Here is an 11,275-nt window from a genome sequence, read left to right on the forward strand (position 1 = left end):
TCACTTTTGATAGGCAATACTATTCGGAAGATTTGGAGATGCTCTGGTTTGCATTTCACAGATACACTTTAAAATACCTCATGTATTAGGCCAAGCTTTACCTCAGACAGATCCTAAGAGATATGAAAATGTGTAGAGTTTTGCTGTATTTAAGCAAACCCTGGCTGGGCCAGGCGGGTTGTGGCCGGGGTTGGCGGTCTGCGGAGGCGGGGCGGCCTCGGACGGCCGTCGGGCTGCCGGCCCTGGCCGACCGGAGTCCGGTCGCAGGTCGTGCGGCTCAAGTGCAGCCCGCGGCCCTTGGAGAGGTGTGGCCGGCTGGCCTGACCGGCAGGCAAGTCAGACCGAAAGGGAGGCGCAACGCAGGGTTCTTAAGGTTCTAAACGCGCCAGGCTGCAGCCAGCCCCGACTAGGGCCATATCACCCTGAACACGCCGGATCTTGTCTGATCTGGGAAGCGAAGCAGGGTCTGGCCTGGTTAGTACTTGGGTGGGAGACCGCCTGGGAATACCGGGTGCTGTAGGCTTCTTGCCTCCCCTCTCCTTTAGCCCTGCCCCCCCCAGGCGCGGTTGGCCGCCCCGAGCCCCACCTGCCCCTGGCCCCTCAGAGCCGTCGCCTGCCTTCCAGCCGGCCGGCCAGCCGGCCTGCCGGCGGCCCTCGAAGACAGCAGCAGCCCAACTCTTGGGTCCCCGCAGCCCCAGCCCCTCCGCCGGTGGGTGGCCGGGGCCCCGACTCCCGCCGCAGGCCTGGGTTGCCTCCGGATTTGGCTTCCAGGAAACCAGATGACAGTCGGGTCTCCATCTGGGGCTCCCTTGGCATGCCTCAGGCAATCCCGGGGGCTGCCCCAGCCCCAGCCCCAGCCCAGTACTCCCAGGCGACCGTTCGCGCGCGTGGACACACACACACACACACACACACACACACACACACACACACACACACACACAGAGACAGAGACACACAAAGACACACACAGAAACACACAGACACACCCCGCCCCGGACAGGTGAAGAGCTGCAAAGCACAGGGAAGGGAGACTCAGAAAGAGGGGAGAGAGTCCTAGTCTGGCAGAGACAACCTCACAACCCTCACGTTCGGTTTCAAAAGCCCCGTGGTCCAGTGAAGAACAGGGCGGATGTAGATAGAGTGGTGGCGGAGTCAGCCAATGCACAGACAGCGAGGGCGGAGCGCGCGCAGCGAGCCTCTGACGGCGGGCGGGCGGCGTGCGACGCAGTCGGGCCCCCTACGCGCTGCGCCCGGAGCGGCGGCGGTCGGTATCGGTGCTGGAGACGGCGGCGGCGACGGTTTCGTGGCGGCCGCGCGCTGCTCTCTGAGCGGCGGGTGGTGGTGCGGCCTAGCCCCTCACTCCTGACACTTCCCCTCCCCCAGCGCACCGCGGTAAGTCGGGGGCCGGGGTGGTGGAGGCCGGAGACCGGCGGGCTCCTCCTCCACTCTGGGAGGGCGGGTGGGCGGGTGCGCGGGGCGTCCCAGGCCCTCTCGGCGCCCCAGTCTCGCGCCCTAGCGCGCACCTTCTGCGCTGGGGGAGCGGGCCCCGAGGCCTGGCCCCTGAGGCTCTGAGGAGGGATTGCTCTCTGTGGGGTCTGGGCCCGGGGCTCTGGCGTCAGAGCCTCCCTTGAGTGAGCGTTTCTCGAGCAGGTTGGACTCCTTCATTTGCCCGGCAGTGGTTAGGTGGGCAGGCCCTCTGCGGGAGCAGCGCCTTGAAATCCCGAGGGAGGGTTTCCTCAGCACTTCGCTGATCACCGTGCGGGATTGGGCTTTCTTTGTTTTGGCTTCTCCAAGGAGAGATTTGCAACCCCAGGAGAGGGTGAGTGGGTCGGGAGTTTGTGAGCTTATGAAAACTGCATCTGAGAAAACTAAGGTCATTGAATGGAGTGAAACCTTACTTTTTGTTCTCCCACGTGTCCCGCGTAAAGCTAGGCGAGAAACGGTGTGGTTTCTGGATTACTTACTCTAGGCATAAGGACCTTGGAAATTAAGTCAATTAAGTGTATGAACAATGTTTCTTGAGAATTTGGCACATTCTCTGTGTTTAGAATTGAACCGAAGTATTTTTCATTTGTGTCTTTTACCCAGGAGATACTCATACCACCCCTCCCCAAGATTTAACAATCAAGAATGTCTTCAAACATTGTCAAATGTTACTTGGGAGGCAAAACTGCCTCTCAGTGAGACTGCTGCTGTACAGAGAATATTCCCAATATTTCAATAAAAACATCTTACCTTTAAAAAAAAGAAGAAGAAGAAAGAGGGAGAGAGAGACAGCAAGAGGACCACACAGGTTCCCCACCCCCAGCCCCACCCCCACGCCTCCACACCCTCCCCCGTCCATCGTGGGTATGCACCCGGCCCCCGGTCGGCCTGACCACAGCCTCGCCCACCGACACCCTCACACACACACTCTCACACACTCACCCTCTGGTCTGGGGGCGGGGGCTGGGTCTTGCCTTAGGGAGCCAAGCTGAAGGGGACCTTTGAGACTTCGGCTGCGAGGAAGTCTTGGGGACCCCACGGGGGACTGCCAGCCCCGGGGCACCGCGTCCAGCCTGGGCCGCCCCAAGGGAACGCCCCCTCCCTTGGGGAAGCGGCTTCTTCCGCAGGGCCTCTCTCTGGGGTGGTCACGGTTGTGCCAGTGTGTCTGTCTCGGATCGGATGCCATCCTCTCTCCCGTGTCTGTCTCCCTCTGTCTGTCTCCACCTGTGTGTGTGTGTGTGTGTGTGTGTGTGTGTGTGTGTGTGTGTGTGTGTGCGCGCGCGTGTCTGTCTTCATCTCCCTCTGGCCGTCTGGGAGTCTGTCTCTGAACCTTCATCTCTTTCTGCCTCTGAGTCTCCTGACCCCCGGCCTCTCACAGGCGCTGTGGGTCTGGCTCTGGCTGAGGAGCTTGCGCCGGCCGGCTGTCTCCCTTGGCCTGGGTGCGTGCGAGTGTGTGTGTGTGTGTCCGTGTCCGTGCCCCTGCCTGTCGCTCGTCCGCTCTCTCAGGAAGGTCCTGTGCTTGGCGGGCGGCGTGGGGACAAGGGGGGGCCGCGGTCGGGCGAAGGGGCGGGGCTGCCGCGCTCCAGTCGCCGGCGGCGGCCGGCCCGCCCGCAAGCCAGACACCTCTGGGGCCACTTGGGCCTGAGCAGCGATCCGGAGGGGTGGGTGGGGGACCCGAGCGGGGGGCGGGCCTGGAGAGGCCCAGGGTGGGTGGGCGCCCAGACCTCCGCGCCCCTCACGCCAACCCGCAGCCCAGGCCTGCACGCCTAACCGGCCGCTCGTGGTCCCGGCAACCCTCCGGGCCCCCGGGCCGGGCCAGGCTTGCTTGCCAGGGTGGCGGTGTGCGGGGACGGGGCGGCGTCGGCCGGGCTGCCGGGCCTGGCCGGCCCGAGTTCGGTCGCTGGTCGTGCGGCTCAAGTGCAGCGCGCGCCCCGTGGAAAGGTGCGGCCCGGGCTGGCTCGACCGGCACGTCAGAGCGAGAGGGAGGCGCAGCGCAGGGCTTTGAAGGCGCCTGGCGCCAGCCGCCTCCCTCTGATGAGATCATACCACCCTGAACGGGCCAGATGTCTTCTGATCTGGGAAACTAAGCAGGGTTAGTTAGTACTTGGATGGGAGACCCCCTAGTAGTTAGGAGCTCCAGGCTTTTGCACAAAGTAGACGACAAGCCAACGTATAGGTGATGAAACGTTTATCGTGAAAAATCCAATGAAACCTGAATTCGAAGATGGTTTATGGCATAGAAGCAAGTGTTTTCCATTAGGTTCCCCCCGCCCCCCCGAATTAACTTGCATGATGGTTTCCCATTAGCATAATGCTTAGTTTTTATTCCTTCTTTCCTTGTCTGTATCCATCTTTTTGCATCATCATGTGGTGCCTTATTGGCATAATTTTCCGCCTTTTGTCTTTTTTGTAACTTTTCGAAAAAGGACTTCTTAGGCATTAACATACTGATATGTCCATAAGGGGGAAAGACTTCTTCCCTACAACTGCATTGAAAAAATTTGAACTTAAGAAAATCTGTTTTAATGTAGCAGAATTATTATTTTATCTTTCCAATCTAGCATTTGTGAAATCCTTAACTGCTGATAAGTGTTCAGGCTTCCCTGGTGGCTCAGCTGGTGAAGAATCCACCTGGCATGCAGGAGACCTGGGTTCGATCCCTGGGTTGCAGAGACCCCCTGGAGAAGGGAACGGCTACCCACTCTAGTATTCGGGCCTGGAGAATTCCATGGACTGTATAGTCCCTGCGTTCGCAGAGTCAGACATGACTGAGCGACTTTCACGGGTCACCAACAACGGTTCAGCCTGAAATAAGAACTTTCAAAAATCTTTGAACACAGACGCTCTAACTTATTTTCCCTCTGGGATCAATATCCTGCATTTACTTTCAGGTTACGTATACACAATAGGCACAGAACTCTCTTATTGTGTCTTTTATTTGCATATAAATTAACAGCCTAGCAAATTTAAAATAGAAACACTAAAGACAGTGTTGCGCAGAGCAATCTCTGTTAAATGCCCCATTATCTCACTGAAGTTCCTATACACATGCAGGGACTGAAGGAGGACAGGAAGATGGCAGAAGAGCAACCCGCGAGCCACTGCTGTGTCTGTGCGCATCAACTACAGACTGCAAGGTAAGGACCGTATTTTACATAAATAGAAACATAGTTACAATTCAGATTTCCTTTTTAAGTTGCCTCCATAATTGGTTTGCAATAGCAACAGATTCTCCCCTTTCTTCATAGCCATACGCCAACACGTATCATTTTTAAAAATCTATTAATGTCAGACAAAACCATCACAATGCTTCAGGAGTGACTTCAAGAAAACTCCAGTCAAGTCACAGTACTCAGGCAGGTGGGTTTAATAAACAAGTCCTAGGTAGATATCAATCCACCTCAAAGTGGGCAGTAATGTTGGAACACATCTAGGATTTCCTTTTTAAACACACGCTCCAAGGAAAACAGTACTGAATTTACCAGAGGAACGGTAAAACGAGGACATCACTGGAAGGGAGTTTACACAGCCAGTCTGGCCCTGCGGTCTGACGCTGGGGCAGCATCTATCTGCTCGCTTGGCCCCTGTGTCCCTCGGGGAGGACACGGGCTCGAGAGTGCAGAACAGTATCATCACTAGGACTGCCCGGAGCTGCTGCGAACATCCAGAAAGTTGCACTTGAAGAGTTCTTTAGAGGGCTTCCCTGGGCATCCAGTGGCTGCTCCCAATGCAGGGGCCTGGGTTCCATCTCTGGCCAGTGAACTAGATCCCATACACTGCAAGTAAGAGTTTGCACGCCACAATTAAAGATCCCATGTGTGGCAACCAAGACCTAGTGCAGCTTACAACAAAGAAAAAGGCACCACACGTTCTTTAGAAAGTGCTATAAAAGGCTATGAACGATTGCTTCTTCGAAGCAAATAGTAAAAAATACGTGTATTAGTTGCTCAGTTGTGTCCGAGTCTTTGTGACTCCATGGACTATGTAGCCTTCCAAGTTCCCCTGTCCGTGGAATTCTCTAGGCGAGAATACTGGAAGAGGTCGCCATTCCCTTCTCCAGGCGATCGTCTCAACCCAGCCGTGGAACCCAGGGCTCCTGCATTGCAGACAGATTCTTCACCACCTGAGCCACCAGGGAAGCCCAGGAAATACGTAGACCGGACTCCTATGAATAAAGACAGGTGCCATTAGAGAGAAAATAACCTACTAGGTTCATTTAGTTCTATTATTGCGCTTCTCCTTGGGAGTTAAAAATAAGAGTACTTCTGGAGAACCTGACAAAGCTGTGATTTATCTTAATAAAAGACTTCTGATGGAGATCTTGAAACCTGTTTCCTGAAAGAAATGAGTTATAAATATATTTCTTAAGCCTGGTGGCAACGTTTCTAATGACAGAATTCATCTCCCATGCAGCTCAATGAGTCCCTGTTTTGAAACAAGAGAATGAATGAAAGCGTTGAGTTCAGCAGCCATGAGGTTCCCTACCGTCACAGCTCACAGTAAGGCAAGAAGGATCAAAGTAACTGTTGTCTGTCTGTTTTAGCAGTTGGTTACCATCCAGTAGATCCTGTCTTCAATTCACGTAGAACTCTTTAAGGAAGAGTCTGAAGGCCCTCAGGAAGGTCCCGTGCTTGGCGGGCGGCGTGGGGACAAGGGGGGCCGCGGTGGGGCGAAGGGGCGGGGCTGAGGCGCTCGGGTGGACGGCGCCGGGGGCTCGCGGTGGGTTTGGGCCCCGGGCAGGTGCCGGGCAGGATGGGCGCTCAGGGCCCCGGCTGCGCTATGCCTACGCCGCGGGAGGCTCAGAGGACCGAGGGCCGCGGTGCGCGGCGGGCCCGAATCAGACACCTCCGGGGCCACGTGGCCCTGAGCCTGGATGGCCAGTGGGGCGGGGGGTGGGCGCGGGCGCCGACAGGGGGCGGGCCTGGAGAGGCCCAGGGCGGGAGGGCGCCGAGACCTCCGCGCCCCTCACCCCAACCCCAGGCCCAGGCATGCACGGCCAGCCGGCCACTCGGGGTCCAGGAAGCCCTCCGGGGCCCCGGGCCGGGCCAGGCGGGTTCTGGCCGGGCTTGGCGGTGTGCGGAGGCTGGGCGGCGTCGGGCGGCCGCCGGGCTGCCGGCCCTGGCCGACCGGAGTCCGGTCGCAGGTCGTGCGGCTCAAGTGCAGCCCGCGGCCCTTGGAGAGGTGTGGCCGGCTGGCCTGACCGGCAGGCAAGTCAGACCGAAAGGGAGGCGCAAGGCAGGGTTCTTAAGGTTCTTAAGGCGCCTGGCTGCAGCCACCTCCGTCTAGGGCCATACCACCCTGAACGCGCCAGATCTTGTCTGATCTGGGAAGCGAAGCAGGGTCTGGCCTGGTTAGTACTTGGGTGGGAGACCGCCTGGGAATACCGGGTGCTGTAGGCTTCCTGCCTCCCCTGTCCTTTAGCCCTGGCTCCCCCGGCGCGGTTGGCCGCCCCGAGCCCCAGCTGCCCCTGGCCCCTCAGAGCCGTCGCCTGCCTTCCAGCCGGCCGGCCAGCCGGCCTGCCGGCGGCCCTCGAAGACAGCAGCAGCCCAACTCTTGGGTCCCCGCAGCCCCAGCCCCTCCCCCGGTGGGTGGCCGGGGCCCCGACTCCCGCCGCAGGCCTGGGTTGCCTCCGGATTTGGCTTCCAGGAAACCAGATGACAGTCGGGTCTCCATCTGGGGCTCCCTTGGCATGCCTCAGGCAATCCCGGGGGCTGCCCCAGCCCGAGCCCCAGCCCAGTACTCCCAGGCGACCGTTCGCGCGCGTGCACACACACACACACACACACACACACACACACACACACACACACACAGAGACAGAGACACACGAAGACACACACAGAAACACACAGACACACCCCGCCCCGGACAGGTGAAGAGCTGCAAAGCACAGGGAAGGGAGACTCAGAAAGAGGGGAGAGAGTCCTAGTCTGGCAGAGACAACCCTCACAACCCTCACGTTCGGTTTCAAAAGCCCCGTGGTCCAGTGAAGAACAGGGCGGATGTAGATAGAGTGGCGGCGGAGTCAGCCAATGCACAGACAGCGAGGGCGGAGCCCGCGCAGCGAGCCTCTGACGGCGGGCGGGCGGCGTGCGACGCAGTCGGGCCCCCTACGCGCTGCGCCCGGAGCGGCGGCGGTCGGTATCGGTGCTGGAGACGGCGGCGGCGACGGTTTCGTGGCGGCCGCGCGCTGCTCTCTGAGCGGCGGGTGGTGGTGCGGCCTAGCCCCTCACTCCTGACACTTCCCCTCCCCCAGCGCACCGCGGTAAGTCGGGGGCCGGGGTGGTGGAGGCCGGAGACCGGCGGGCTCCTCCTCCACTCTGGGAGGGCGGGTGGGCGGGTGCGCGGGGCGTCCCAGGCCCTCTCGGCGCCCCAGTCTCGCGCCCTAGCGCGCACCTTCTGCCCTGAGGGAGCGGGCCCCGAGGCCTGGCCCCTGAGGCTCTGAGGAGGGATTGCTCTCTGTGGGGTCTGGGCCCGGGGCTCTGGCGTCAGAGCCTCCCTTGAGTGAGCGTTTCTCGAGCAGGTTGGACTCCTTCATTTGCCCGGCAGTGATTAGGTGGGCAGGCCCTCTGCGGGAGCAGCGCCTTGAAATCCCGAGGGAGGGTTTCCTCAGCACTTCGCTGATCACCGTGCGGGATTGGGCTTTCTTTGTTTTGGCTTCTCCAAGGAGAGATTTGCAACCCCAGGGGAGGGTGAGTGGGTCGGGAGTTTGTGAGCTTATGAAAACTGCATCTGAGAAAACTAAGGTCATTGAATGGAGTGAAACCTTCCTTTTTGTTCTCCCACGTGTCCCGCGTAAAGCTAGGCGAGAAACGGTGTGGTTTCTGGATTACTTACTCTAGGCATAAGGACCTTGGAAATTAAGTCAATTAAGTGTATGAACAATGTTTCTTGAGAATTTGGCACATTCTCTGTGTTTAGAATTGAACCGAAGTATTTTTCATTTGTGTCTTTTACCCAGGAGATACTCATACCACCCCTCCCCAAGATTTAACAATCAAGAATGTCTTCCAACATTGTCAAATGTTACTTGGGAGGCAAAACTGCCTCTCAGTGAGACTGCTGCTGTACAGAGAATAGTCCCAATATTTCAATAAAAACATCTTACCTTTAAAAAAAAGAAGAAGAAGAAAGAGGGAGAGAGAGACAGCAAGAGGACCACACAGGTTCCCCACCCCCAGCCCCCCCCCCACGCCTCCACACCCTCCCCCGTCCATCGTGGGTATGCACCCGGCCCCCGGTCGGCCTGACCACAGCCTCGCCCACCGACACCCTCACACACACACTCTCACACACTCACCCTCTGGTCTGGGGGCGGGGGCTGGGTCTTGCCTTAGGGAGCCAAGCTGAAGGGGACCTTTGAGACTTCGGCTGCGAGGAAGTCTTGGGGACCCCACGGGGGACTGCCAGCCCCGGGGCACCGCGTCCAGCCTGGGCCGCCCCAAGGGAACGCCCCCTCCCTTGGGGAAGCGGCTTCTTCCGCAGGGCCTCTCTCTGGGGTGGTCACGGTTGTGCCAGTGTGTCTGTCTCAGATCGGATGCCATCCTCTCTCCCGTGTCTGTCTCCCTCTGTCTGTCTCCACCTGTGTGTGTGTGTGTGTGTGTGTGTGTGTGTGTGTGTGTGTGTCCGCGCGCGTGTCTGTCTTCATCTCCCTCTGGCCGTCTGGGAGTCTGTCTCTGAACCTTCATCTCTTTCTGCCTCTGAGTCTCCTGACCCCCGGCCTCTCACAGGCGCTGTGGGTCTGGCTCTGGCTGAGGAGCTTGCGCCGGCCGGCTGTCTCCCTTGGCCTGGGTGCGTGCGAGTGTGTGTGTGTGTGTCCGTGTCCGTGCCCCTGCCTGTCGCTCGTCCGCTCTCTCAGGAAGGTCCTGTGCTTGGCGGGCGGCGTGGGGACAAGGGGTGGCCGCGGTCGGGCGAAGGGGCGGGGCTGCCGCGCTCCAGTCGCCGGCGGCGGCCGGCCCGCCCGCAAGCCAGACACCTCTGGGGCCACTTGGGCCTGAGCAGCGATCCGGAGGGGTGGGTGGGGGACCCGAGCGGGGGGCGGGCCTGGAGAGGCCCAGGGTGGGTGGGCGCCCAGACCTCCGCGCCCCTCACGCCAACCCGCAGCCCAGGCCTGCACGCCTAACCGGCCGCTCGTGGTCCCGGCAACCCTCCGGGCCCCCGGGCCGGGCCAGGCTTGCTTGCCAGGGTGGCGGTGTGCGGGGACGGGGCGGCGTCGGCCGGGCTGCCGGGCCTGGCCGGCCCGAGTTCGGTCGCTGGTCGTGCGGCTCAAGTGCAGCGCGCGCCCCGTGGAAAGGTGCGGCCCGGGCTGGCTCGACCGGCACGTCAGAGCGAGAGGGAGGCGCAGCGCAGGGCTTTGAAGGCGCCTGGCGCCAGCCGCCTCCCTCTGATGAGATCATACCACCCTGAACGGGCCAGATGTCTTCTGATCTGGGAAACTAAGCAGGGTTAGTTAGTACTTGGATGGGAGACCCCCTAGTAGTTAGGAGCTCCAGGCTTTTGCACAAAGTAGACGACAAGCCAACGTATAGGTGATGAAACGTTTATCGTGAAAAATCCAATGAAACCTGAATTCGAAGATGGTTTATGGCATAGAAGCAAGTGTTTTCCATTAGGTTCCCCCCGCCCCCCCGAATTAACTTGCATGATGGTTTCCCATTAGCATAATGCTTAGTTTTTATTCCTTCTTTCCTTGTCTGTATCCATCTTTTTGCATCATCATGTGGTGCCTTATTGGCATAATTTTCCGCCTTTTGTCTTTTTTGTAACTTTTCGAAAAAGGACTTCTTAGGCATTAACATACTGATATGTCCATAAGGGGGAAAGACTTCTTCCCTACAACTGCATTGAAAAAATTTGAACTTAAGAAAATCTGTTTTAATGTAGCAGAATTATTATTTTATCTTTCCAATCTAGCATTTGTGAAATCCTTAACTGCTGATAAGTGTTCAGGCTTCCCTGGTGGCTCAGCTGGTGAAGAATCCACCTGGCATGCAGGAGACCTGGGTTCGATCCCTGGGTTGCAGAGACCCCCTGGAGAAGGGAACGGCTACCCACTCTAGTATTCGGGCCTGGAGAATTCCATGGACTGTATAGTCCCTGCGTTCGCAGAGTCAGACATGACTGAGCGACTTTCACGGGTCACCAACAACGGTTCAGCCTGAAATAAGAACTTTCAAAAATCTTTGAACACAGACGCTCTAACTTATTTTCCCTCTGGGATCAATATCCTGCATTTACTTTCAGGTTACGTATACACAATAGGCACAGAACTCTCTTATTGTGTCTTTTATTTGCATATAAATTAACAGCCTAGCAAATTTAAAATAGAAACACTAAAGACAGTGTTGCGCAGAGCAATCTCTGTTAAATGCCCCATTATCTCACTGAAGTTCCTATACACATGCAGGGACTGAAGGAGGACAGGAAGATGGCAGAAGAGCAACCCGCGAGCCACTGCTGTGTCTGTGCGCATCAACTACAGACTGCAAGGTAAGGACCGTATTTTACATAAATAGAAACACAGTTACAATTCAGATTTCCTTTTTAAGTTGCCTCCATAATTGGTTTGCAATAGCAACAGATTCTCCCCTTTCTTCATAGCCATACGCCAACACGTATCATTTTTAAAAATCTATTAATGTCAGACAAAACCATCACAATGCTTCAGGAGTGACTTCAAGAAAACTCCAGTCAAGTCACAGTACTCAGGCAGGTGGGTTTAATAAACAAGTCCTAGGTAGATATCAGTCCACCTCAAAGTGGGCAGTAATGTTGGAACACATCTAGG

At 57.7% G+C, this 11,275-nt stretch overlaps 2 pseudogenes; both read left to right on the top strand.

Moving 5' to 3' along the window:
• Nucleotides 1–404: 404 nt before the first annotated feature.
• Nucleotides 405–523, top strand: LOC122688783 (annotated as a pseudogene).
• Nucleotides 524–6,768: 6,245 nt separating this feature from the next.
• On the top strand, nucleotides 6,769–6,887 carry LOC122688912 (annotated as a pseudogene).
• Nucleotides 6,888–11,275: the final 4,388 nt, after the last annotated feature.

Source organism: Cervus elaphus, chromosome 33 (assembly GCF_910594005.1).
Source record: "Cervus elaphus chromosome 33, mCerEla1.1, whole genome shotgun sequence".
NCBI classification, from domain to species: Eukaryota; Metazoa; Chordata; class Mammalia; order Artiodactyla; family Cervidae; genus Cervus; species Cervus elaphus.